The following is a 24,842-nucleotide window of genomic DNA, read 5'->3' as shown; positions in this document are numbered from 1 at the left end:
TAATCAGGGCTGATCAAGCTGATTATGGTCACCAAGATTTCAAATGATGATTTCATTTGAAATAATTTTCAAATGAAATGAATTTTCATTTTTCAGAGACAAACAGTTATCCAGCCTGGCCCTATGTGAACATTTAAACAGCTTTCCCTTGTTAAATTATATATTAACTGTGGTTAACCATATTTGTACTCAATTTCACTAGCCACAACCAGGTCTGACTACTGTCAAACCTGTGGAATCAAAAATCTCTTAAATACGTCCAGTCTAAACAACAAGAAGTAGGTTAAATATATCAAATATATATCCAACACAACATTCCAAAATCTAAAGAAATTCAAGAACAAATGAGAAACAAAGTCATTCACATTTACTCTACAATGGTAACTAAGCCATTTTTTAGGCTTTGTGATTCCAGTGAACCACAGTGGGAGCCATTATTCAGAAATGGAGGAAACTGGGCCATAAAGAACACAAAGGCCCATTTCACAAAAGAACAAAGTACATCCAACTCTGGATGCCTAAAAAAGTGGAGTGGCCTAGTCAGCCCGGACTTAAATTAAATTAAGATATTTGAAAACCTGGCAATATGGCTGAATTAAAACAATTCTTTACACAAGAGTGGGCTAAATTCTACCACAGTGATGTAAAAGACTGCCACCTGAATCAGTGCAGTGACTTTGTTTTACCATTTCTCAGAAAAGAACTGTTCTTTTGTTGAAACTTGAAGCAGATTATGCTCGTCAAAACAAATGTTACAACTCCATCCTTGCTGTTGTATCTGGTTATCATTCATGCCTAACGTGGAGATACAGTATGAAGCAACAACGTGAAAATGCTAATGAGTGTGATGAAAATTATCTAACGGACTCCTATTTTTAGAGCTGGCCTTGGGATGAAGTAGCAGGAACAGTGAATCAACAAACAAACTCTCTCTTACCTATGATCACTGAAACACAATTTGAATTAGTGACTTAATGAGTTAATTGTCACACGTATTTAAAAATCGAACATATACCTATCATGGATGCTGTTGCGGTACTACATTCATTTGCCTGTTTAGTTTCCAATTTATATATCTGATGATGTAATGTTTTTAAGGCTACTCTATAAGATATGAAACTTATAGTCTTATAGACTGATTAATAGATAAATGCAGACTCATTCACAACTAAATGTGCATTTCTTGCTGCACTGTTCTTTCTCTACACACATGAAAATCAGGAAAAGTGATGATGACACACAGTGTCAAAATGCTGTTGTTATTATCCATCCACTAAGCCTGGTCTGAGGCTAATGGACCATCCATGGAAAATGAAATAAACACTACATATTTTTCTTATCACATTCTTTCTCACATTGCCAAAATGGCAGAAATAAGCACAAGCAAATACAAAACAGATGAATTATTTATCTGTCATTTGAGTTTCTGTCACAAGTTCAGGACCTGATTGAGGAGGGTTTGTTAAATGGAGAGATATTACTCTTGTGTTTCCTACAGGCTTTAAAAACAGTTTCACCAATTCAGAGACCTTTCCCTAATGTCATAAATAAGAAGTAATGCAAGAGAGTTCCCATGTAGGACATTTTTGGTTCGGAAAGGAATAGTTTTTTTTGGTTTTTTTTCTTGACTGACTCATTTATCCCCTTTAGAACTTTTGCCCAGCCCCACACTTTTCAGTCCCCTGCTGAATCTGTTCTAAAGGGTTAAATTACCTGACCCATCCTCTCACCCCTCACTGGCCTTCCACAGACACGATCTCTTAGCCCTCCCAATTCCCAAAGGTTCACAAACTGCTTTGCAGTTCAGTGGCGGAGCGTCACATGTCAGCACTCTACAAGGTCAAATGCCATTTCATTTTTCTCATCTTTGATGGCTGCCCAGCTCTTTCATCAACCTCACCCTCAGAGTCACCCACATCCTTCATCACTTGCCAGATAAACTGCCCTCACCAGTCCTCTCATATTTAGAAGACGTGACAGAGTATCGCTGTGGGTAAATATGTCTGTACACAACTAACACCAGATATCAGCTTATACCATTTCAACATGATAGCCCAAAATATGCAAACCAGAAAAATAAGACTTTAGACCCGGTAATCATTTTTTTCTTTGACTGGAGTTTTTCTTTCCCCAAATAACACTGGGATTGACCATATTACCCTTCTCCATAGTCAAGCCAGTGGACATGCCCTAATAGGAGATTCTTAAAAATACAGTGATTCATGTCATATATACAAAAAAATATACTAAAATGCAAATCAGTTGGCTAGATATCAGAATTGCCTAGTCTCCCTTGGTCAGCTTTGATTCATAATCAGCTAAAAATAAAAAAGTTTTTTTTTGTTTTTTCCCCAATTCATTAAATGCATCAAAACTCAGAACTCCCACCATTTTCAGTCTATCAACACAACAAGTTGTACTTTGATTTATTTATTATTTCAGTTTAATAGAAATAGGGGAATTCGGTGCAAAAATTGGAATTTCCTTATGAATCCATTTTCTATCAGATTCAAAACGACTACCTCTGTCAAAGGCCCTACTGCACATTTCTTTTTATGTGTTAAAATTCTTTGAAACACATATTTGTCTAAATTGGAATCGGCAGATCAAACCAAAGAAAAGAAAAACCTGAATTGGTATCAGCCTGGAAAAGTCTGATTAGTGCATCTTCTAAATCTAACATATTGCTTATTACAGTTATAATCGCAGTACTAAGACATCCCGTGTCGCTGTGTTTAGTGACATCCACATAAATGCAGACTGTGGAAGAGCCACAATGGTGGTGTCATTGGACCTCAGACCAGCATTCAACACTATGGTATATTACTGGAGTGACTGGAGAACTGGGACAGTCCTTCAGGTACAGCACCTGAATGGTTTGAGTCTTACTTGAAGCACAGGGACTTTTTTGTATCAGTAGGTACCTTTACAGCAGTGATGACAAAAATCACATGTGGGGTTCCCCAAGATTCCATCTTGGGGCCCCTCCTATTCAATATCTACATGCTTTCCTTGCTTAGATTATAACAAACAACTGGATAAGTTACCATAATCACACATATTACACACATATCTACATTAAAATGTCACCAGGTGACTATGAACCCATTCAAGTGTTAGCTAGAGGCATAAAACAGATCAATTATTGATGAGCCATAATTTTCTTCAGTTGAATAAAAACAAAACTGGAGTAAATATTTTTGAACCAAAGGAAGAGCGATCAAGAGTGGACAAAAAGCTCTATTTACTCCAGCAAGAAACCACTGATTGGGCCTGAAATCTGGGTATAGTTGTGAATTCAGACTTGAGCCTCAGAGGCACATAAAGACAATCACTGAGGCAGCCTTCTATTACTTGAAGAACATTTCCAGGATTAAAGGACTAACATCCCAGCAGGATCTTGAAATCCTCATCCATGCATTTATCTTTAGTCAACTTGATAACTGCAATGGTGTCTTCACAGATCTGCCTAAAAAGTCATTCAAACAGCTGCAGCTGATCCATAAAGCTACTTTCCACGTCTTCACTAAAACTAAGAAAGTCAAGCATATAACCCAAGTTTAAGTCCTTACACTAACTCCCTGTATATCAGAGTATATACTTTAAAATACGTCTGTTATTTTATAAATCACTGAATGGCTTAGATGGCCTAAATAAATACATTAAACATTTGCTGTCATTGTATCAACCTTCCAGACCACTGGTTCAAGCCTACTCTGCATCCCTACAATCAGAACCAGGCTTTATTTTCTTTTATTATGCCAATGCTATGTACTTTGTACTCTTTTCTTAGTTTTATCATCTAAAGCACTTTGCATTGTCTTGTTGCCGGGATATGCTATGCAAATAAACTTGCCATCCCTAAAGTTATCCATACATTTATTGTGATTTCTAATTTTGAATAAATGAATGCATAAAAGATAATAATTGGTGGTGCTTCTTTATTTTCTTTAGTTGAAGTAAGAATGCATTGATTAGTGTCAATGTTTAATACATAGTAAAAATCTGGCAAGACACATCATATGGTATTAACATAATAAGGCACTTTGAATTTTGTTAAGCAATTAAATCGACTATGAAATGATTACTAATGTGGGAGTAAAAAGGCTATGTTTCTACAAATTTCAATATAGGTCTAATTAATGTCAAACTTTTGATAGAAATATTGCAGCTTTTTGAAGTCTAGCAAATGAACACCTCGTTATGCCACCCAGTCCAGTTGATAACCTGTAATCTGACCTCTTGTTTCCTCCTGGCACTTTCGTTCTCTTCCATCAACAGTATTAGCTGTTCTTTGTTACAGTGTTCTGTTTTTCCTTTCTCTCTCTTCCTCCCTCTCTCTCTCTTACTGTGTGTTGACAGTGAGTGGGTGACAGAAAGGCTGGGGGAGGAAAGAAAAAGAAAAATACAGGCTAGACAGGCGGACAGAAGGAGTGAGATTTTAGGAAAGTTAAACCAAGAAGGAGGGGGAGAGAGAGGGATGAAGGGAGAGCACTAACAAAATGGAGAAAGATAGCTTTTAGGAAACTAAAAGCTTCTCCCCTTTTTACCTCAATGCAAGAATCATGTTGTCTTGATGAAAAGCAACTTCTCTGATCTAACTAAAATGGAAGGGATAATGGGCTTGAAGCATGTTAAAATGTTTGAATTATGTGAGAACACTTTAATCCAAGTGTCATGGTGGATAGCCCTTCTATTGTTTTGGCAGCTTTTAAAAAGGGTTGTCCATGTTCTTACTAAATTCTAATTGGATTAGTGCCTTTTAATAGAACATTTGAAGGGCCATGAAACAGCAACAGCAACAACATTAAATCACAAACATGTTCAGACCTCTACTCAAAATCAATTAACACAATTAATGTAGAAGATGGGCTGCAATTTAGATTAACCAAGAACTAAAAGATAGCAATATTTTTCTTATAAGCGTTGTCTGTTTTATAAATGGTTATAAATGGTAATAATGCTAATGTTGGCATCTGCACGGTGGCTTCCTGTTGCTGCTAAACACAGTGGCTATTTTCACTTTTTTTAATGACTGCACATGATCATCTCATATTCAATGTTAAATACTTGCACTAATAAATCAGGAGGTGGATATTTATGGATAAACATTTTTTTTCTAATCACAATTTGAGATGTATTAAAACTTTTATCCTATTTGTGAAATGACAAGAGGGGCATATTTTCACAGCTTTTTCACATTAGGACCATATAACACCATCATATGGAATAGTCAGTTCTGGGCTAACTTATAAAAACTCAAAACATGGCTACACATCCAAATGAGCCCAATTCCTGCCTAATCATGTCCAATCTAACTCAGAAATTGCTGTGATATTGGACAAGTGCACAACTATTTGCAGTATTAGCTATTTGCTAGCATTTTATGTATTTAGTTACTTAATGAACATTCTTACTATTAATTTCTATGAAAAAAATTAACAAGATAAAAGCAATCAGTAGCACAAATAAACAGATAATAACCACAGCTACTGCTGTTTTAAACTATTTTTAAGGTTTGGATTAGTGAGAAACTCATATCTTTCTTATGTAGAATTTCAACTTTAGGGGACTCCCTATCTGATGTTCTGATTAAAAACGGTATGCACAATCAAACAACATACTTCAGCCAAAAGGGCTGTATTTTTTCTTCTTCACAACAAGGTCAAAATTCAAAGTCCTGTGTTACTATTTCAAAATGTCTGTCAGTATGATGTTACTTGGAAAATGTTAGTACCTGCTGCAGTATGTGGAATAAAAAGTTTGACATCCACTACTTTACTCTCGTTTTGAAAGAAAAAATGTCAGTCTTAGTTTTCCCCAAAATACTGCTAAAATCTCATCTCGTTTTCATGAACCCAACATCATGCATCATCTCATGCTGAATGTATTGTCATGCCCATATAATTTATATATGAGCCAAGAACTTATTAATTATTAATGCTTTTAGTAACTGAAACTCACCTGCAGCAGATGTGCCATAAAATACAGCTTCACCACTATGTAGAGTCCCTGGTTAGCTTACTAGACAGAGGAAAGGAAGCTGAGAGAACTTCCACTGCACCTAAACACTGAGCTTTGTGAATTCTGAATCTCAGTAAGTTATTTTAACCACCATTACAACAGCAGGGTGGTACTCAAACTGAATTCTTGCTCCCACTTGTGGAAAATATCATAAGCTCCATTTGAGTGGGGATGTGTAAGTGGAGCTACTCCTGTCCCACAATTGTGTTTACCATCACTACTGAATAGAGCTGTTTGACATGATGAGTTCAGCAGAAAAGATCTAGCGTGTTATGATTTTTGCCACACAACAATTCTGTTACTGCAGAGGAATTTATATAGTCTCTTCTAAAAAAAAAATCAAATGAAGCAATATTGGCCTTTGTCTAAACATAGCGAAACAGAAAGGGCACTCTAAGTAACCTAAAACATCTTTAGTAATGCCCACATACTGTACCGTATGTGTACCATATGGCTACAAGTTGTAAAAGGCTGAAAGTACAGAATGTTTAGCCTGGCAAAGCTAACTTGGGTGACGTCCACTGAAGCGCTGCGGATCCAGTCACCCTTTCAAAGCTGCCAGTCAAATGTCTTCAGCTGCCTCAGTCGATATGATTTGCAGCCCCCCTAGCAGATTAGCAGGGTGACATTAACTCAGTCGTTTAAATGATGGATGAGTGAGTCTTCCTGGCAACAGAAATGCCAGAATACACACTTGTTAGTCCCCATGTAGTGAATACAACATTTTTGTCCAGGACGTAGCGAAAACCCTCTGTCAGCACAAAAACATCTTGCCAACCCCTGTCCCACTGGCTTGTCCCATAACCTTTTTTAAATGATGTACCCTCTCTGAAGATCTACAAATGGTTAAAGTAAAATTGTTCCTTCCAGTCCATCCAGCTGAAAACAGGAGCTACATGAATACTTGCAAATGATTTCAGTGAAAAAAACATTGGGGAGGTAATAAGGAGTTCAGTATCTTGACTACAGACGACGCTTTGGCATGTGAACCCGGTAACTTGTGGATCAAAGAAACAGCCTTCCAGCTGAAGGACGCCCACTCCATTTACTGAGCTATAGCCATTCAGCACCGCATATCTGGAGTGATAAACATGTCTCTGCAGAAGAATTAGTTGATGTCCAAGGGTGTAAGCAAGTCGCTGCTGCAATGCTGACAGGAAGAGTCTGTTTCTGTCTTATTTTACTAATCAACACTTTCCAGAGATGCTGTAGTGATTGAATTCATATGTTCTGTGTGTTTTCTTCACATAATATTTTGTCTAATCCTCTTCTCATTGTAACTTATTGCCAGATGTAATGCAGAAAGCACAATGTTTCCCACACAAAGACTCTAAATGTCAGAGGGGCTTGACTGATGAAAAGACAGCTGTTGTTACATTGTATGAGCTTTGTTTTTATGTCTACCAGGGTGCATGCATTTACTGACTCAACCAAAACAGAACTTACACTTGTTTTAGGCAGATATTTTGTCCTTCATTCATTTACAAATCACACTGTGGGATTTCATTAATGACATTAAACTTCAAAATAAGAAAATTCTAAGCATGGCTGAAGCTGTCCTAGGTTAGAGATTTATGCAAAACAATTGCGGCCACTTATTATCTTTGACAGGTAGAAGACTGACTGATAGTCAGACAACACTAATCCACCTCCCACTACCCCCTGCACATAAAAAACTATATAACTCCACCTCATCTTTTACGACTTGTCAGTCTGCTGAGAGTAAACTTGTAAATTAACCAAAAGTGGAGCAAGCTTCTCGCTTTTGCAACTGGTCGCCATCTCTCTAACAGCACCAAAGATGGCATGTTCTTGTGCTTTTTTAGGCCTTGTAGTTGTTTGGAAATTGTCCAGGAGACAGATTCACACATAGGCTCAACATTATTTTGCATAGTAACTCAGACATGGTTCAGCTGAGAAAACAGTGACAAACTTAAGGTTTTTTGAAAGTGGAGCATTGCATCCCATGGGGTGAGACATCTTAAGTTTGATTTGTTGTGATTTCCTAAAATAAGCTTAAACACGATTCACCGTCATACTAGTTGATAACATTTCACCAATGTGTTTCTTCATTCTTCTAGAAACTCACTGCCTTATGACATTTTCATCTTTGCTTATAGAACTTTTATTTCCACTAATACAAAGTTATGTTACACAGATGTAAACAGTTTGAGTTAAAATGGGAGTCCGTCTGACGAGTTGTTAGCCTTGCACCTTCATGGCGATTTCTTATGTTTTCCAAAAACTGCAATATCACATTTTCACTACAGTTAAGGTAACAATTAATGATAATAACTTTACAGAGACTCACTTAAAAAAAATTCAAATTAACCATTTAAGTATTGGATCTGTACATATCTAAAACTGAACGACCACATACCACGTGTAGGTACACTATGTCTTAGCTCTAGCTAAAAGTCCATCTTCTTTTTGTCTCAAGCATTTTTTTGTGGTTTAGTATAAATGTTGCAACCACAGTTTAAATTGGTATGAATCACTGACAGCAGGGGTGTCCAACTCCAGTCTGAGTATCTATGTCCTGCGGGTTTTAGATGTGTCCTTGTTCCATCACAGCTGATTTAAATGGCTAATTTACCAATTAAATTATCAGGGGTCTGGAGGAGACCCCTGAAAATGAACAAATCATTTGATTCAGGTGTGTTGATCCAGGGTGATATATGAAACATGTAGGGGTTCCACCCCGACTCGCAAGCACATGCAACACGTGTGCTCACAAAGGTAGACACACCTTCCCGCCAGTAGAAACAGACCGCTGCGGAAAAGATATCGCAACCACCTGCAAACAAGCTAAAATATCTGCATTTTTTAAATACCTCCAGACTTGTGGGGATAGAAGCACTTACTCTCCTGCGGGTAGCAGTCATAACTCTCCTACTTCATACCCAACTACGGTACACAAAATAGCCAAGCCCTGTACAAGTAGCAAAAATCGACAACCACCAGGTTGACCACTTTTGACCCGTTTTGGCTGTCAGAGAGGAGATACTCCCCCTGGCTGTAGAACATTGAACTTGGTAAGTAAGTATGTAAATACATATATAACAGATAAAGATAGATTGAGATAAACATAGATAAAGATTAATGTAGAGATGAAAGAAACAAATAATGCTTGAAATATGGAAAGAAACAGACAGAAAGATGGACAGAAGCTGGTAGACGAGAAAGATGTTGACAAAAAGATAGATATAAATACATATATACAGACTCATACAGAATGAGGAAGGGATTATTAATACTAATATTTTTTAAAGGAATGTTCTGTCGAACATGTAGAATTTAATTAAAGCAATCAAATGTCAAATTGCTGTTGTTAAAAGTAAACACAAAGAAATCAACATTCGTAGAGGAAACACTGACTTATGGTAATGTGTTTGACATTAAAGGATTAAGGGAAATTAAATTTTAATTACACAATTGATTTCTGATGATACATTGACAGCCACTATGATTGTACCAAAGGCTGAGTGAAGGGCAAACCGCCAGCAGGGCTGCCTTCTACCACAGCACTGCAGTTTTGATTAGGATCTTTTGGCATGGACTTCTGGCTAATGACACTGTAGTGCGAGTAGTGTTTTGGTGAACTCCTGCAGAGCTGGCTTTTTATTTATTTATTATTGGGCACTCTTCCTCTTTTTAACATAGCACTCTTGTTGTTTAAGTCACTAAAATGCCATCAAAGCCGGTTAAGGGAGAAAATTCGATCCAGGCTCACCTGAGGCCTGCTTCCGTGCCCTCAACCTATGCTGGACCCTCCTGTCCTGTAATGGGAACGGTTGCCCAGTCTGCCCCAATTAAAGATGTTAGCGCTCTCAAGTCAGAGCTCGTGAGGACTTTGCTGTCACAATTTAAACGGAAATTCATGCTGTTCTTGGTGAAAGTCTGCCCTCCATTAAATCCAAGCTGCTATCCTTCAAAAATGAGTTATCCTCTAGCCTCTCTGCAGTGCAGCAGAGTTTCACTGGGCTAAAAGTACCTAGTTGAGGTAGAGTGATCCCTGTCCACCTGTACTGATTACATCGTTGGCCTCCAGAGAAAGGTGGACCACCTAACTGAAGCTGTGGCAAATCTGGAGGATAAATGTGACGATTTGGAGTCCCGGTCCCGATGTCAAAACATCCACATTGTTGTGTTCCAGAAGATGACCCATTGTTGACATCCAAAGCTGCCGTCTCTTCGCTGCTAAAGGAAGCCTTCAACCTAGCGGAGGAGACACTGCTGGATCGCGCTCATTGCATTCTGGCTTCCAAACCTAAGGCAGGTGAGCGACCTTGTGCCATTGTAGCGAAGCTACATTACCACCCTGACTGTTTTAGAGTCCTGTCGTGGGCAAGGAAGCTTCAGCGGATCAAGGTAAACGGTATGACTGTATCCGTTTCTCCAATTATACTGATGAGATTGCGCGAGCATGTGCAGCCTTTATGGACTACTGTCGCTAGCTTCAAGGCATCAAAGGGGTCCTGTTTGGTCTGCTTTATCCAGCCCGACGCATCCTTCAGGATGGAAATACACAAGACTTTACCTCCCCAGAGAAGGCCAAAGTTTACATTAGGTCCATAACCAAGTAAGAGAAACATATCTGGAAGAATTATTGTTGATTCTGGTCTGTATTTCATGTTTTGAAGATTGTATTATTTTATTATTATTATTATTATTCTCTCTCTCTGATCATAATCAGAATCAGAATCAGAAAAGCTTTATTGCCAAGTACGTTTTTGGATATACAAGGAATTTGTTTTGGCGTAGTAAACAGATAAACAGATAATCCCAAGAAAAATATGACTTCTGTTTAGTTTTAAACTGGAAGTTCTGGATGTTTGTTCACTCACTTGGCTTTACCATTATGCTATAACAGTAATACCATATTTTCAAATTCAATGAATAACTTTTTTGCAAAAAATAATTCTGCAAAATCTGAAATATAATTATATTTTCTGTGTTTATGATATAAATATATTACTACCAATCAGGGTATCATACTAAGCCACTTGCTTGATGACAAGAAACAATAACAGGCCATTTCAGGTTACATTAGGTTAAGAAGAAATAAGAGAAATAAATATAGCTGTTGCTATGCTTTCTGGGACTTGTTTGCGCCTCTAAAAGGAAAAGCACTGCTGAAACTGCAAAAAGACCTAAAATTGCAGATCTCTTTTTTTAAATAACAATCACAACCATTCTTCCTCCTATAATTAAACTGACATCCACCAAGGACAAGGGCAATCATCTTTCTTCTTCCTTCTATCAAACAGCCACTGTGATCCGATTGCAAGGCCTTTCATGCAGATGCCATCCAGCCTTGGGCATTGCCGAACCAAGAAACTGGCATCAAGAGGAATGGTATCTAACTTATGTTAAAAACAATATAATTGGTGTCCCATGTGAGAACTCACAGCTCTGTGTCACCCTAACATCATGTAGGTAGAGTGGCCTCACAACTGGGAGCTAATAAACACCTTGTCGCTGGAGTAGGTGTCAGCTTTGCACCCCAGATGAGAGCGTCTCCCGGAGACATGAGAACACGTCATAAGCCGGCATTAGCCCACTGGTTACTAACCCCTGCTGGTCATTTTGTTTGGCAGCAAGAAAATGAGAGCCTGTGATCAGTCACCGCGCTCTAACGTTACCGTCCACATTGCTGCCACCCACTCTGTCTCGCCTGCTCCAGTCTGCTGTCAAATCTACGCTCAAGCTGATTTCTTCCATGAATTATTAATACAGCGCGCACTCTGAGGCTGCTCTCATTGTTTTCCTTCTCCGTCCTGTCTGTATATGATTGGATTACTAATACACTAATATCTAAGCATACCTCCCTGAAAAGCGTTATGAGGGTCATGGTTTTTCTGTGATATCTGATGCTCTCCATTAAGCTGGCCACTGTAGAGGTTTGGGTTATTGTGAGCATTGATCAACCGGCCGTAATTCGATACGGGATGTCGACAGCATGGTAATGCTATAGGATAGGATGGGCCTTTGCAATATGCCACCACCTACTGGAGGGCAAAAAGGTGAATCCTATTGATGGCACTAGATAGCCAAGGTCAGCTGCTGCACATTAATTTAATGAAGGAACCCAGAGGGCCGATCACATCACACACTCCAGTAGCCTCTCAGCTGTTGCAAAGCATCCACAATTAACCAAGGCAGAGTCCCCGGTTATTGGAGAAATCCAGGGGAAATCTTAAAACCAGGTGACATGAACCCGCCAAAAGCAGATTAAAGACAGCAATCAGTTTGATGGGGTCACTTGAAAGTCGCTACCGGTCCTGTAAATGCAAACACAGCACAAAACAGTCACTTTTATGGGCATCACTGGGGGAAAAACAGAGGAGTGTGCCACACCCTTGCCCCTGTCTCCATGTGACACCTCAAAGTGTATCATCTATCTATTATATTAGATTGTGGGTTTTGAAAAAGCTAGAGAGGCTGCTGCTGCTCCTCTATCTGTCCACTCCCTCCAGTTATTTATAACATATAAAGCTACAGCACTTTATGAATAACCGCAGGCACAGCCTCACACAGCCCTTTAATACGGAGTTGCACAGGGTTTTGTGTGCATTGTACACTTTTTTTTTCTTTAACGCATAATATGCACTCAGAAAAGGCAGACTGAAAAATAAGAAATTCAGGAGCCACTGGTATATTCTTTGTCCTGCCAACGCTGCCTTGAATAACAAACAACAGACAGACGGAGTGTGTGCACCATAAACGCACAAGTTTTCTTCCTGTGTCCCATATTGTCGCAGCCAACGCTATATATAGACCCCTGCTGACTGTCATCTTGTTCAAAACAAAGAGTCCCAAGTTAATTCTGAAAAAAGAGGCAAAAAGAAAAACCCTGCATATGTGCAGAATCCTTCTTGCATTTCTCTTTCTCTCTCAGCTGCCCATTTAACAGATAGCCATCTTTTGCAGATGCATAAAATGGCATTCATGGATTGATCACGACTTGCACACAAAGAGGAATGGTAACTCAGCAGAGCCAAAAGCTCTGGCAAAGAAGGGCTAGATTAAGGTAAGATTTTGTAATTGTAACTCTCCAGCTATTTCACACATACGCACACACACACACACACAAACAGGCAGGGTCTACATTATGTTTCTCACGCTCACACCTAGTCTCCGTCTCCGTCGCGGGACAATTAAATTTGATGAACGCTTTGAGCCTTCACCTTACAGACTATCAGTACGGTGGAACGAGAAACACACATACAATGTAAAATATGTATTGATCATACATCTATAAATGGATAGAAATCAGTGTGGATTAATGTTTACACCTGCAGAGGACGCGCCTAAGCACGCTCAAGTCCTTTCTGCTGTTCTATTTTTCTCTGTCCTGTTCACAGTAGACCATTGCAGGTATAGCCTTTATATACACACACATATATATATATATTAATATACATACATATATATACATACATATATATATATATATATATATATATACATATATATATATATATATATATATATATATATATACATATATATATATTTTTTTTTTTTTTTTTGGCTGCATTATGTATATCCATGTCTTGCCATACCTATGTCTTGGCCGCGCGCCACATTAGACCGCATTGACAGAAACGCAAACACACAAACGCTCACCAACGGAAACACTATTATAAATACAAATAAGGTGACTTTAAAATCCTACCATTTATTTTTATTTTCTTTACAGATACTCACCTGCGATAGCACTCACAGCTTCCAAGCATGCTTTCGCATCTCTTCGCGACGGCAACTCCCAGCCACCAGCACTCAAATTAAGACGCACTATCTCAAGTCCATCCCCCGCCTTTAAAAGACAGCTTTCATAAAACAAACTGAGAGAAGCTCAGACCGCCTTTCCAGCAAATTTCTCCACAGCGTCCGGAGCTCTAATGTATGTTTCAGTTGAAAAAATCCCCCCCAAACACAAGGCGATCCACCCTCGGTGTTGGTTGTGGCGGCGATGGTGATGGGACTCCCCCCTTGAGCGACCCAAACTCGTCCGACAGGATGCTCGGAATAAAAAGGCAGAAATGCAGATGGCAGGAAGAGACGGTTATCGACTCCTACGCGCGGCTCCTCTAAGCAGGCGGGCGCACGGCTCCTTGATGCGGTCTCTCCCCATTCACTCCGCTCTGAGCAGCGCTGTGTGTGTGAGTGTGTGTGTGACTGGCTGTCGTCAGAGGCAGAAGCAATCCGTCTTGTTGGAAAGGAGGGTTGGACATGATCAGCGGAACGCACTCCTTGCCCGGGATCCAACTAAAAGTGTGTGTGCCTCCATGTGCGTCTGTGAGTGTATGTGTGTGGTTTAAACTGATGGATCGTGTGGGTGTGTTGAAGTCTAAGGTTTGCTGCTATATTTTTTTCAGTGCGTTGATTTATTTGTCAAGCTGCGCAGATTTGTTCAAGCTGATTCCTACAGTTTTAAGCAAAAACGTGTAGAGCAACAAAACAGAACGTTTTATCTTTGTAAAATTCTGATAAGCAGGTTTAAGCACGGTATTAAAATCAAATTTCTAACTGAGTCTATATTAGAGTGATAGATGAGTCTTTGAGACATTCGTAGTACCTGGTTTGAGGGCCTGATGGCGCTGTGGGCTTCGGATACACCGACCATATCCCCTTTCTAAGAGGCGGGCCCTGCAGAGAGTTGTCTAACATATCTGATCCTTTATCTATGCCCCTGCTAGTTTAAAAAATGGGGTCTCAGGCACCGTCGGGCCAAAGATTGCAGAGGGGTGTTTAGGCAAAGAGAGTAAATATTGCACACAGTTAAACTCCTATTGCTTTCACCCTTCTGTAATGTGCTCTGAAGGGAGAGGCGAGCACTTTATTGCTCTACAAGTGTCATAATAGGGGACATTCAATGTCACCGGATGGCTCTAAATGCGCAGGATGTGAATTTAAATAGATTTTAACATTATCGTGTGGGAAATGAATGACGGAGTTTCGGAGTTTCCTTTGTTATCACTGCCCAGGGTGCTTATCTATTAAAACATGTAAGAACAGAGAAAAATAATGGATTCATTGTACCAGTCTGTTAACACAAGATGCTGCTTAATAGTCAGTAATTTTCTACCGCTTATTCCATAGTGGGTTACAGGGAAGCTGGTGCCTATCTCCAGCAGTCTATGGGCGAGAGACGGGGTACACCCTGGACAGGTCGCCAGTCCATCGCAGGGCAACACACAAACAACCATGCTCACACTCATTCATACACCTAAGGGCAATTTAGAGTTACCAATTAACCTAACAGGCATGTCTTTGGACTGTGGGAGGAAGCCAGAGTACCCAGTGAGAACCCACGCATGCACGGGGAGAACATGCAAACTCCATGCAGAAAGACCCCAGGCTGGGAATCGAACCCTGGACCTTCTTACTGCAAGGCAACAGTGCTACCAACTGTGCCAGTTTCAAATTCTGAATCATAGGGCTGCTACCGCTGATAGAGTAGAAGTAGTAGTAGTAGTTCTGCTCTTCATCCAGACAATGAACATTAAGTATGATTCTGTGAATGAATAGCATGACAAAATGAGCAAAACAATTTATATGAATAAATATGATTAGAGATGCACTGATTATTGTTTTGTAGCCAATTTCTGATGTCTGATTTTAGTAAAGCTCTGTCCTGCAGATACCGACTTTAGCTAATTAAGATTTGGGTTTTCATGAAAACCAAGCATTACACTACCGGTCACAGGTTTTAGAACGCCTTTCTCATTGAATGTTTTTTTTATTTTTTATTTTCATGACTGTTTACATTGTACAAAGATTATCACTGAAGGCATCAAAACAGTGAATGAACACATATAGAATTATGTAGCTAACAAAAAATTGTAAAAGAACTTTAAATATGTTTTATATTTTATATTCCTTAAAGCAGACACTCTTTCCTGTGATGACTGAAATATTAACCTTTGGCCATCTCTCATTGAACCTCTGGGAAGTTCTTTTAAAAACCATTTCAGGTGACCACCTCATGAAGGTCATGGAGAGAATGCCAAGAGATTAAAGCAGTAATCAAAGCAAATGGTGGCTATTTCGAAGAATCTAAATTATACAAATGTTTAGAGGTATTTCACACTTTTTGTTAACTATATAATTTCATGTAGTTTTGTTGCCTTTGGTGAGAATCGAAAATTTAAATAGACATGAAAATAAAGAGACCCATTAAGTGAGAAAGTGTATCTAAAACGTTTGTATTTTTCAGAAAAATTAAAACTCCCTATTTTTTAATGTTCAACAATACAAACAGCATTTCAAAGAATCTGTAATCAATGAAGATTAATAGTCCAAATTTGAGGTAGTACATTTACTATGGTATTTACATTTGTTAAATTCTAAGGCTGTCCTTGTCATGTTGTGTGGTTGTGGAGTTGGACCCAGACACAGACAGCAGTGTTGAATATAAAGATGCTTAATAAATGAAAAGAGAGAACTTACAAGGGGCACAAGGAAAACAGGACGAGGAACACGGGGAGAGTCACGGGAAATATGTGCATGAGAATCCAGTGTAGGACAATGTGAGTAAAATAGCTTATAAACTAAAGGAGATGTGGAGATAGACATTTGATGCAGGTGTGAGGCAATCGGGAGATAAGTGAAGCAGCTGAGACAGAGTGAAAACAGAGAACTGAGGGAGACTAATTAACACAACTGAGCAGAGATGCACAGAGACACAGGAAATCTAACAGAGATAACAGAACAATTAACTGATAAGGAAATACAATAATAAGCATAAGGAAATGGACTAAAGAAAATTAGACCTTAAGAACAAAATAAACAGCAAAGAAAAACCCAACACCTTAGGATCGTGGCAGTCCTAATGTGAATACAACACTGAAGTTACCCCTTTTATGTTTTCACAAATACAGACAAACAAACAAGCACGTATTTACATTCACCGTCTTTTCATACACTTAATGTTTTTTATGTTTCAAAGTAAACCTTAAATATAGATACGGGGTGTCAAGCTGGAAGCACTCACCATCACAATTTGAGCTGATAACACTAGCCAACATTTAACTCATCAGACAAAGTTACATCATGAAAGTAATTGTATGGTGCTTCACGTGACAGACTCAACTCGGATGGTGTTTTAATATCATGAGGTCTTGTACCTCAAGATCTTTTTACACCCCTAATTATGTATTTTAGAAGCAGCATACTAAAACATCCTACTATATTTGATAGAGCAGTATCTCCTAAACTGCACAAATATAAAAAATAAAGCCGCAAAATGACCAGCATTCACCAAAACTCGTGCTGCTACACATAGCCAGTCTGCTTAAATGCACTCAACAGTTGTTTCTGGTCTTAATATTAAAACTACTGCCTTGTTTTAACCAAAACCTATAACTTTACCTGTTCTGTTCTTTTGTTGGCATTTTTATGAAAGATCTGGACTTTTGACATTCCATGCAAATTATGATAGCGGATGTCATTACAAATTCTGAAATATCATCCATACCAACAGTAAAACATGTCATACCTGTCACTACAAAGTTACTTCCATAAGCTGTTTGTCATCATTTGTAAATCAGTTGCTAATGATGAGGGGCCTTTTCGATCTCTTTCTCATCTAAAAAAAATTTTTTAATTATGTGTGAGCTGCAATATTACATCATTGTGGGAATACACCAAGGAATACACCATGGTCCATGGTGAAGAATACAAAACAAAGGTTGCAGTGCAGCCTCTACCAGTCCTTAGATCTATCTGTAGAGTACACACAAAACATATTTAAGACATTTGTGACCGTGAAAAATGACAATAAAAGAATTCAAAGTAAAAACAAAAAAAGTTCATTGGTGGTTTTATCAGTGTAGATTCTGATTGTTAGGCCCACATTTTTTAAACCTTGTACCTTTTTTATTGTTTCACAAATAAAATATTGAAAAGTGTGGTGTTCATATGTATTCAACCCCTTTTAATCGGATACTGCTAAGTAACAACCAGTGTATAAACTTACTTTCAGAAATCATTTGTTTGGTACATATGGTCCACTGGTGTGTAATTTAATCTCCGTATCAATACAGCTGTTCTGTGAAGGCCTGAGACGTTTGTTAGAGAAAATTAGTGAGCAAACAGGATCATGAAGACCAAGCAACCCAGCAGAGAGGTCAGAGAGAAAGTTGTAGAGACATTTAAAGCAGGTTTAGGTTACAAAACATCACATGCTTTTGAATATTTCTGTTTAGTCCATCATCTAAAATTGTAGAGCACAATTGCAAACCTACCAAGGCGTGGCCGTCCACCTAAGCTGACTGGCTGGGCAAGGAGAGCACTAATCATAGAAGGAGCCGAGAGGCACGGTAACTCTGAAGGAGCTGCAGAGATTTACAGGTCAGGTGGGAGAGTCTGTTGAAATAACAACTATTGGCTGTGCTCTTTACAAACCAGGCCTCTACGGAAAGGGGCAAATAGAAACACGTTGCCTGCCTACATGCTATACACTATGTGTGCCTGAAACCTAACACAGCACATCACCCTGAAAAAATGGGAACCTATGGTAGTGGCACCACCATAGTGTCAGAAAGTGTCAGAAAGTTTTTCTTTCGCAGGATCAGTGAAGCTGGTCAACATTGATGGGAAGATGTATGGAGCTCAAAACAAGGCACTGTTGAAAGATGGAGGTTCAGCTTCCAGCAGGACAACACCAAATACATAATCTCACAAAAGTGAGTACACTCTCACATTTTTGTAAATATTTTATATATTTTCATTGGACAACACTGAAAATCTGACACTTTGATACAAGGTAAAGTAGCCAGTGTACAACTTGTACACAAAACCATTAAACTGCTGGGAACAAAATTGAGTACACCCTTAAGTGAAAATGTCTAAATTGTGTTGTGCTCAAAGTGTCCATATTTTGTGTGGCCACCATAATTTTCCAGTACTGCCTTAACTCTCTTGGACTTGGACTTCACTACAGCTTCACATGTTGCTATTGGAATCTTCTTTCACTCCTCCATGACAAAATCACAGAGGTGGTGGATGTTAAAGACCATGCACTTCTTCATCTTCAGTATAAAGATGCCACACATATGCTTAAAAGGGTTTAGGTCTGAAGACAAGCTCGGGCAGTCCAGCATCTTCACCCTTTACATCCGTATACAGGTTGTAAACTGACTACATTAAATGAAATGCACACCACATGCTTGTTAATACCTTTGTAGGGCACTGTATAAACAATGTAATTTCTAACACAGGCCTTACATGCATATTTCATCTACATGCCCCTAATACCTCTCAGCAAATAAGGAAAGGCCACTGAAATATTTGACCACAACTGTTAAAATGTGTTCCTGTCCTTCCTGTATCCTAAAACCTTTCTGCAAAGACCATCAGGACATCTATAGTCATTCAGGCATCACAGCTACATGTGAATTTCATCAACATCAGTTTACGCATGGCCAAGGTAACCTTGCACCCTCGCAGTCCCAGCAGTGAAGCCACTCCTTAGGGGAGGTAAGACGTGATAACAGAGTTGGCCATTTATCTTTCCAAATCACGTCACTAAAACTAACCAGGTAAAAACTTAGCTGCAACAAAATACTCCCAACAGTATCTTCAGGCATCAACCCAAATGCCACATTCTGCTTGTGGGTGCAACATTGAAAGAAAAAAAGATTAAAATAACCCTTTGAATTATTGTTTGGCAACATGTTTCATCTGAGCATGCATGCAACCCAGCAGCTGCTCCCTAATCCCTTTTCATCATCAGTATATTTGCAGTGTTGGTAAAAATTTGCTTAAAGTGGTGGTAGATGAGAGCACCATTCAGAGGAGTAAGATTATAGAAGAAAAAATTAGTTTCGGCAGGATGCATTTCATGGGAGGCAGGAGAGATGCTAGGTTCAAAGTCCTTATCCCTGTCTGCCTCTTTGCCATTCACTTCACCCTGTTAAAAGCGCCAAACATCAGAGGTAACAATGGATACTTGTGACGCCACAGGCTTTGCAAGCATCCCATCAACAATTAAATGTATTTGTTCCTTGACTGTGACCAAACATGCTTGCCCATAATATTTTTGCTGTATTGGGAGTGTAGGGGGTTCCATCACATTCATGACTCTGTGAGACAAAATATATTTGATTAGGGAGTAAAATTCCAGATCTCTTCCTAGGATCTAAAAAGAAATCTCTCTGTTTTATGTTGCATTTCTTCCACAAAAAAGCTTAATTGTACTGACCAAACTGGACAAATGGAAGCTCAACCTCTTATAAAACTTATATGAAATCTAGATTTACAAGTGGCATCCAACCATATTGTATGTGATCGTTACTTTCATAAAACCACAGATTTAGAGGATGAAAAATCTGTGCACAGGCCCCCATTTAATCTATGCTACTGACACAAAGATGAACAACTATTATACAATCATGCCAGCACTTAATTGTTAATTAAATGTGCCATCAAATAATTGCATAAATGTCACACTACATGATTTAAACTTAAAATAAATGCATGCATTATTGATATTTATTAAAAACAGGCTAAATGATTAAGACTGTTATTTAAAATATCTGATCCTTCTACCTAAAGTATATCTAGTGTTATCACTACTCAAATACTTTTGCCATGGCCCTGAGCCATAGTGTATCAGAAATGTATTTATCTGTCAGCTTTGATCATGAAGGTTCATTAGCGGCAGCTAATGCTAATCCTAAAATGTAAATGTATATCAAACCAAAAGTTAAATAAATGAACTGCATGTGCGTGTGTATTGGGGTAAAAGAGTATAAAATTACAGTTTGCCGCTGCTTCAGGGAAAACAAATACACTTTTGCTGTGGCTTCAAAATCTATATCTTTTCATTATTTATGATCTTCTAACTCTTTTAGGCTAAACGTTTAAAGCTTTATACCCGTTTTGCCAGTGCCCTCAGTTGGGGACATAATTATTAGCTGATCAATCTAAAAACAACACCAGGTCTTCTGTCATGCCAGTCCATTGAGTAATCCAGCATGCTGAAAAGAAACAATCAGTGTTGACAGAAACTCTGCATAATGTACCGTAACAATAAGTTATAATATTTTTGAATTGGAAGGCTCTCGCTGCAGTCTGCTGCAGCTTTTAGCTGCAGTATCAGATGTAGAAAGGCTTCATACGTCATATGGTGAAGTCAGTGTAAGCGATTACCATGAGCTATGGAAGCAAAGGTGAGTGTTTTAAGCTTTGCACTATGCTTTCTTTATGTTTGAGAATTATAATTGTCCCCATGGCTGACAACACTAGGTTTTAAAAACTATGAGTAAGCATTTTTAAGTTATTTGTGTGTGTGGATGCAGTTTGTGTACCTGGTTGAAAAAAGAAATACTGAAAGGAAAAGGTATATTAACAGACAAGAAGCAAGTTATTCTCAAGCAATGTCACAATACAGGAGCTGGCTTTCTGTTGAAGATGCATCCTACTATCATCAAACTAAAGAGACATTTCACAGATTTAGTCATGACTGGCTTCTAAACTTCTTTTTTGTTCAAAATCTAAAATACCTTATTCCTAAACTGGATAAATCACAATGAACAAAGAGTCTTTAAAACATAGTTCACGAAATATTGTTAAACTCTCACACCGTCTCTTTCTTGTAAACTGAATATATTACATTCCTAATCCTTTGTGAAAGAAGAATCAGTATTACTCAAGTATTGCACAAAAACACTAACAATAGATGTTCTGGTTGAAAATAGTATTTCAGATTTACAAACGCTAAACTTATGAAATCTGGTGGAAAGATTTGAATGACCTAAATTTATTGTCATCCTCTTTAATTCCAAGGTGAAAAATCAGCAGTAGGCTACTTTCTATTCTGTTAATCTCAATAGACAAATATAGGCTGAGGCAGATTTATGGGTTTGCAACAGGGGAACTAGATCCAGCCTTGTTGCTAGGCTATCTTTGTTGCCTGTGAAAGTATTGGAAAGCAGAATTTTTGTGTGGCTGAAAAAAGGCTTTTTTTGTACTTAGACTACACTATTTTAAGGAAAATCAAACAAGGTGAGTGATGCCTCTTTCTGTTGTGAACCTCTGCTCAATAAATGTGTTTTATTTAAGATTGTTGTAAGAGAGAGAGAGAGATTCAGGAGAAAGTCTGCTTTTATATCCTTTGGGAGACATGACACAATAGCCTAGAAATATTTTTTACATGCTGAGTAAGCAAGAATTGTGGTTTAGTACAGTATTTATATTCTTGCAATATAGCCAACGTCTGCAGTCACAGAAATAATATAGGCTGTCATTACAAAAAATTATGTAACCCTAAAGCAAAATAATCTGCTCATCATTTTTCAGTACTTTAGTCATTTTGGTGAGGAGCAGTTGACAACGTATCATCCTACAGAAACTGTTCTGACAGCAGGTATGCCCAGTCATCCCACTCTTGTGTAAAAGTTGGGTTATTCTAAACCTAGTCTGCTCTGTCATGTCAATAATATGTCAGTTTTCCAGGAAATGGAGGGTTCAAAAATATCCATGCCTAGGAAATATCAAAGACAACTCACCCTGGCAGAGAAGAATACATTATACATTGTTGTGCAACAATAGGTTTGGTTTGATTATTAGCAACTATTATTAATTATAATTAATGATTAATAACAAATCTTAAATAACTTGAAGTATTTATTTTAGTCAGACTAACAGATAGGCAAACCCCCTGTTCATCAGGAGTTAATAACCAAACAGCTCTCAATGTCTGTCAGTTATTGTTTTATGAATACCTGCCTGGTGAGGTGTGGTATTGTAGAACAATACATGGAGTGAATTTGCGAATTGGTGTTCTCAAAGAACAAGATCTGCACACATTTATAGAATAAACAACTTCTCTCCAAAATACAAGAATTTATTAACAAAATAATTAAACTTCAAGTTAAAATAATTCAGTTAAACTCTTTAACCAGTCTAGTAACGCGAGGCCATCCCCTGATGGGCCTGCCATCTGCAGGGGGAACCATGAGGGACCGGTGGAAAGAGGAAGGGGCAGCAGATGAAGGTGGAGACCTCGATGACCCAATCTTCGGATGCTTAAGCTGGCTCTAAAAATGTGGAATGTCACCTAGCTGGGGGGGAAGGAGCCTTAGCTCATGCGGGAGGTCGAGAGATATCGGCTAGAAATACTCAGGCTCACTTCCAAGCACAGCTTCTGAAACCCAGCCCCTTGAGAGAGGTTGGACTCTCTTCTACTCTGAAGTGGCCTGTGGGGAGAGGCGGTGGGCTGGGGTGGTTTGCTCCCAGCTCAGCCGTCTCTTGTTGGGGTTTACCCCCGTGGATGAGAGGGTGGCATCCGTGCTCCTCCAGGTTGGGGACAGGTCTCTGATTGTTGTTTTGGCCAACGGGCCAAGCGGTGGTGCAGAGGACCCGGCCTTCTTCACTGTTGGGGGTGCTAGATAATGCTCCTTTCAGGGACTCCGTCATTCTGCTGGGGGACTTCAACGCCTACGTAGGAAACGACAGTGACACCTGGAGGGGTGTAACTGGAACGAATGGCCTCCCCGATATGAACCCAAGTGGTGTTTCACTATTAGACTTCTGTGCCATTCACGGATTGTTCATAATTAACACCATGTTCAAGCATAAGAGTTTTCATCAGTGCAGTTGGCACTAGGACACCCTAGGCAGGAGGCTGATGATCGACTTTGTAGTGTCTTCGGACCTTCGGCCGCAAGTCTTGCACATTTTGATGAAGAGAGGGGCTGTGCTGTCCACCGATCACCATCTGGTGGTGACTTGGCAGCCCCAAGAGTATAGTAAGGGTCTGATGGGAATGTCTGGAGGAGCCCTCGGCCACAGATTTATTCAACTCCCACCTCCGGGAGAGCTTTGACCAGATTCCAGGGGTGGTTGGAGACATAGAGTCTCAGTGGACTATGTTCTCCGCCTCTATTGTCGATGCTGCCACCCGTAGCTGTGGCAGTAAGGTCTGGGGTGCCTGACGCGGCAGCAATCACCAAACCTGGTGGTGGACACCAACAGTAAGAGATGCTGTCAAGCTGAAGAAGGAGTCCTATCGGCTGTGGTTGGCTTGTGGGACTCCTGAGGTGGCTGATGGGTACCGTGAGGCCAAGCGTGCCATGGCCTGGGCTGTGGCAGAGGCAAAACCTTGTGCCTAGGAGGAGTTCGGTGAGGTCATGGAGAAGGACTACCGGTTTGCCTCAAATCGATTCTGGCAAACTGTCCGGTGCCTCAGGAGAGGGAAGCAGTGCTTCACCAGCACTGTTTACAGTGAGGTTGGGGACCTGCTGACCTCGAATGGGAACATTATCAAGTGGTGGAAGGAGTTCTTCAAGGATCTCCTCAATCCTGCCATCACGCCTTCCCTGGTGGAAGCAGAGACTGGGACTCGGAGTTGGACTACTGCATCACCCAGGTTGAAGTCACAGAGGTGGTTAAAAAGCTTCACTGTGACAAGGCTTCGGGGCTGGATGAGATCTGCCCTGAGTGCCTCAAGTCTCTGGATATGGTGGGGCTGTTGTGACTGACACACCTCTTCAACATTGTGTGGCAGTCCGGGACAGTGCCTCTGGACTGGCAGTCCAGCAGCACTGTTATATTCTTGCAGTTGGACATGGCCAGGACAAAAACCACAATGGGGTTTTTGTCCCGGCCATGGAACAGTGGATTAGCTCCACACCCACTACAGGTTGCTTGAAGGTTCATGGGAGTTGGCCCAACCAGTCCACATGTGTTTTGTGGAACTGGAGAAGGCATTCGACTGTGTCCCTCGTGGTGGCTTGTGGGGGTCTGCCAGGCGTACGGAGTTGGGGGCCCTCTATTAGGGGCTGTCTGGTCTCTGTACAAGCGGA

General features: G+C 39.6%; 1 protein-coding gene across 3 annotated transcripts in view; it reads right to left on the bottom strand.

The window, feature by feature from the left end:
- The window catches only part of lingo1a (leucine rich repeat and Ig domain containing 1a), a 270,502-nt gene that overhangs the window by 20,599 nt on the left and 225,061 nt on the right, over positions 1 to 24,842 (bottom strand). Inside the window, exon 1 of one of the 3 annotated variants that reach the window (XM_047347201.1) lies at positions 13,738 to 14,350. The exons of the other annotated variants lie outside the window; for them this stretch is intronic. The gene's annotated coding sequence lies outside the window, so the exon portion shown is untranslated. Of the gene's footprint in view, positions 1 to 13,737; positions 14,351 to 24,842 lie in introns of those variants that run through there. 3 annotated transcript variants of the gene reach the window in all.

This window comes from Girardinichthys multiradiatus, chromosome 2, assembly GCF_021462225.1.
Source record: "Girardinichthys multiradiatus isolate DD_20200921_A chromosome 2, DD_fGirMul_XY1, whole genome shotgun sequence".
Classification (NCBI taxonomy): Eukaryota; Metazoa; Chordata; class Actinopteri; order Cyprinodontiformes; family Goodeidae; genus Girardinichthys; species Girardinichthys multiradiatus.
This window is presented reverse-complemented; position numbering and strand designations above follow the sequence as displayed.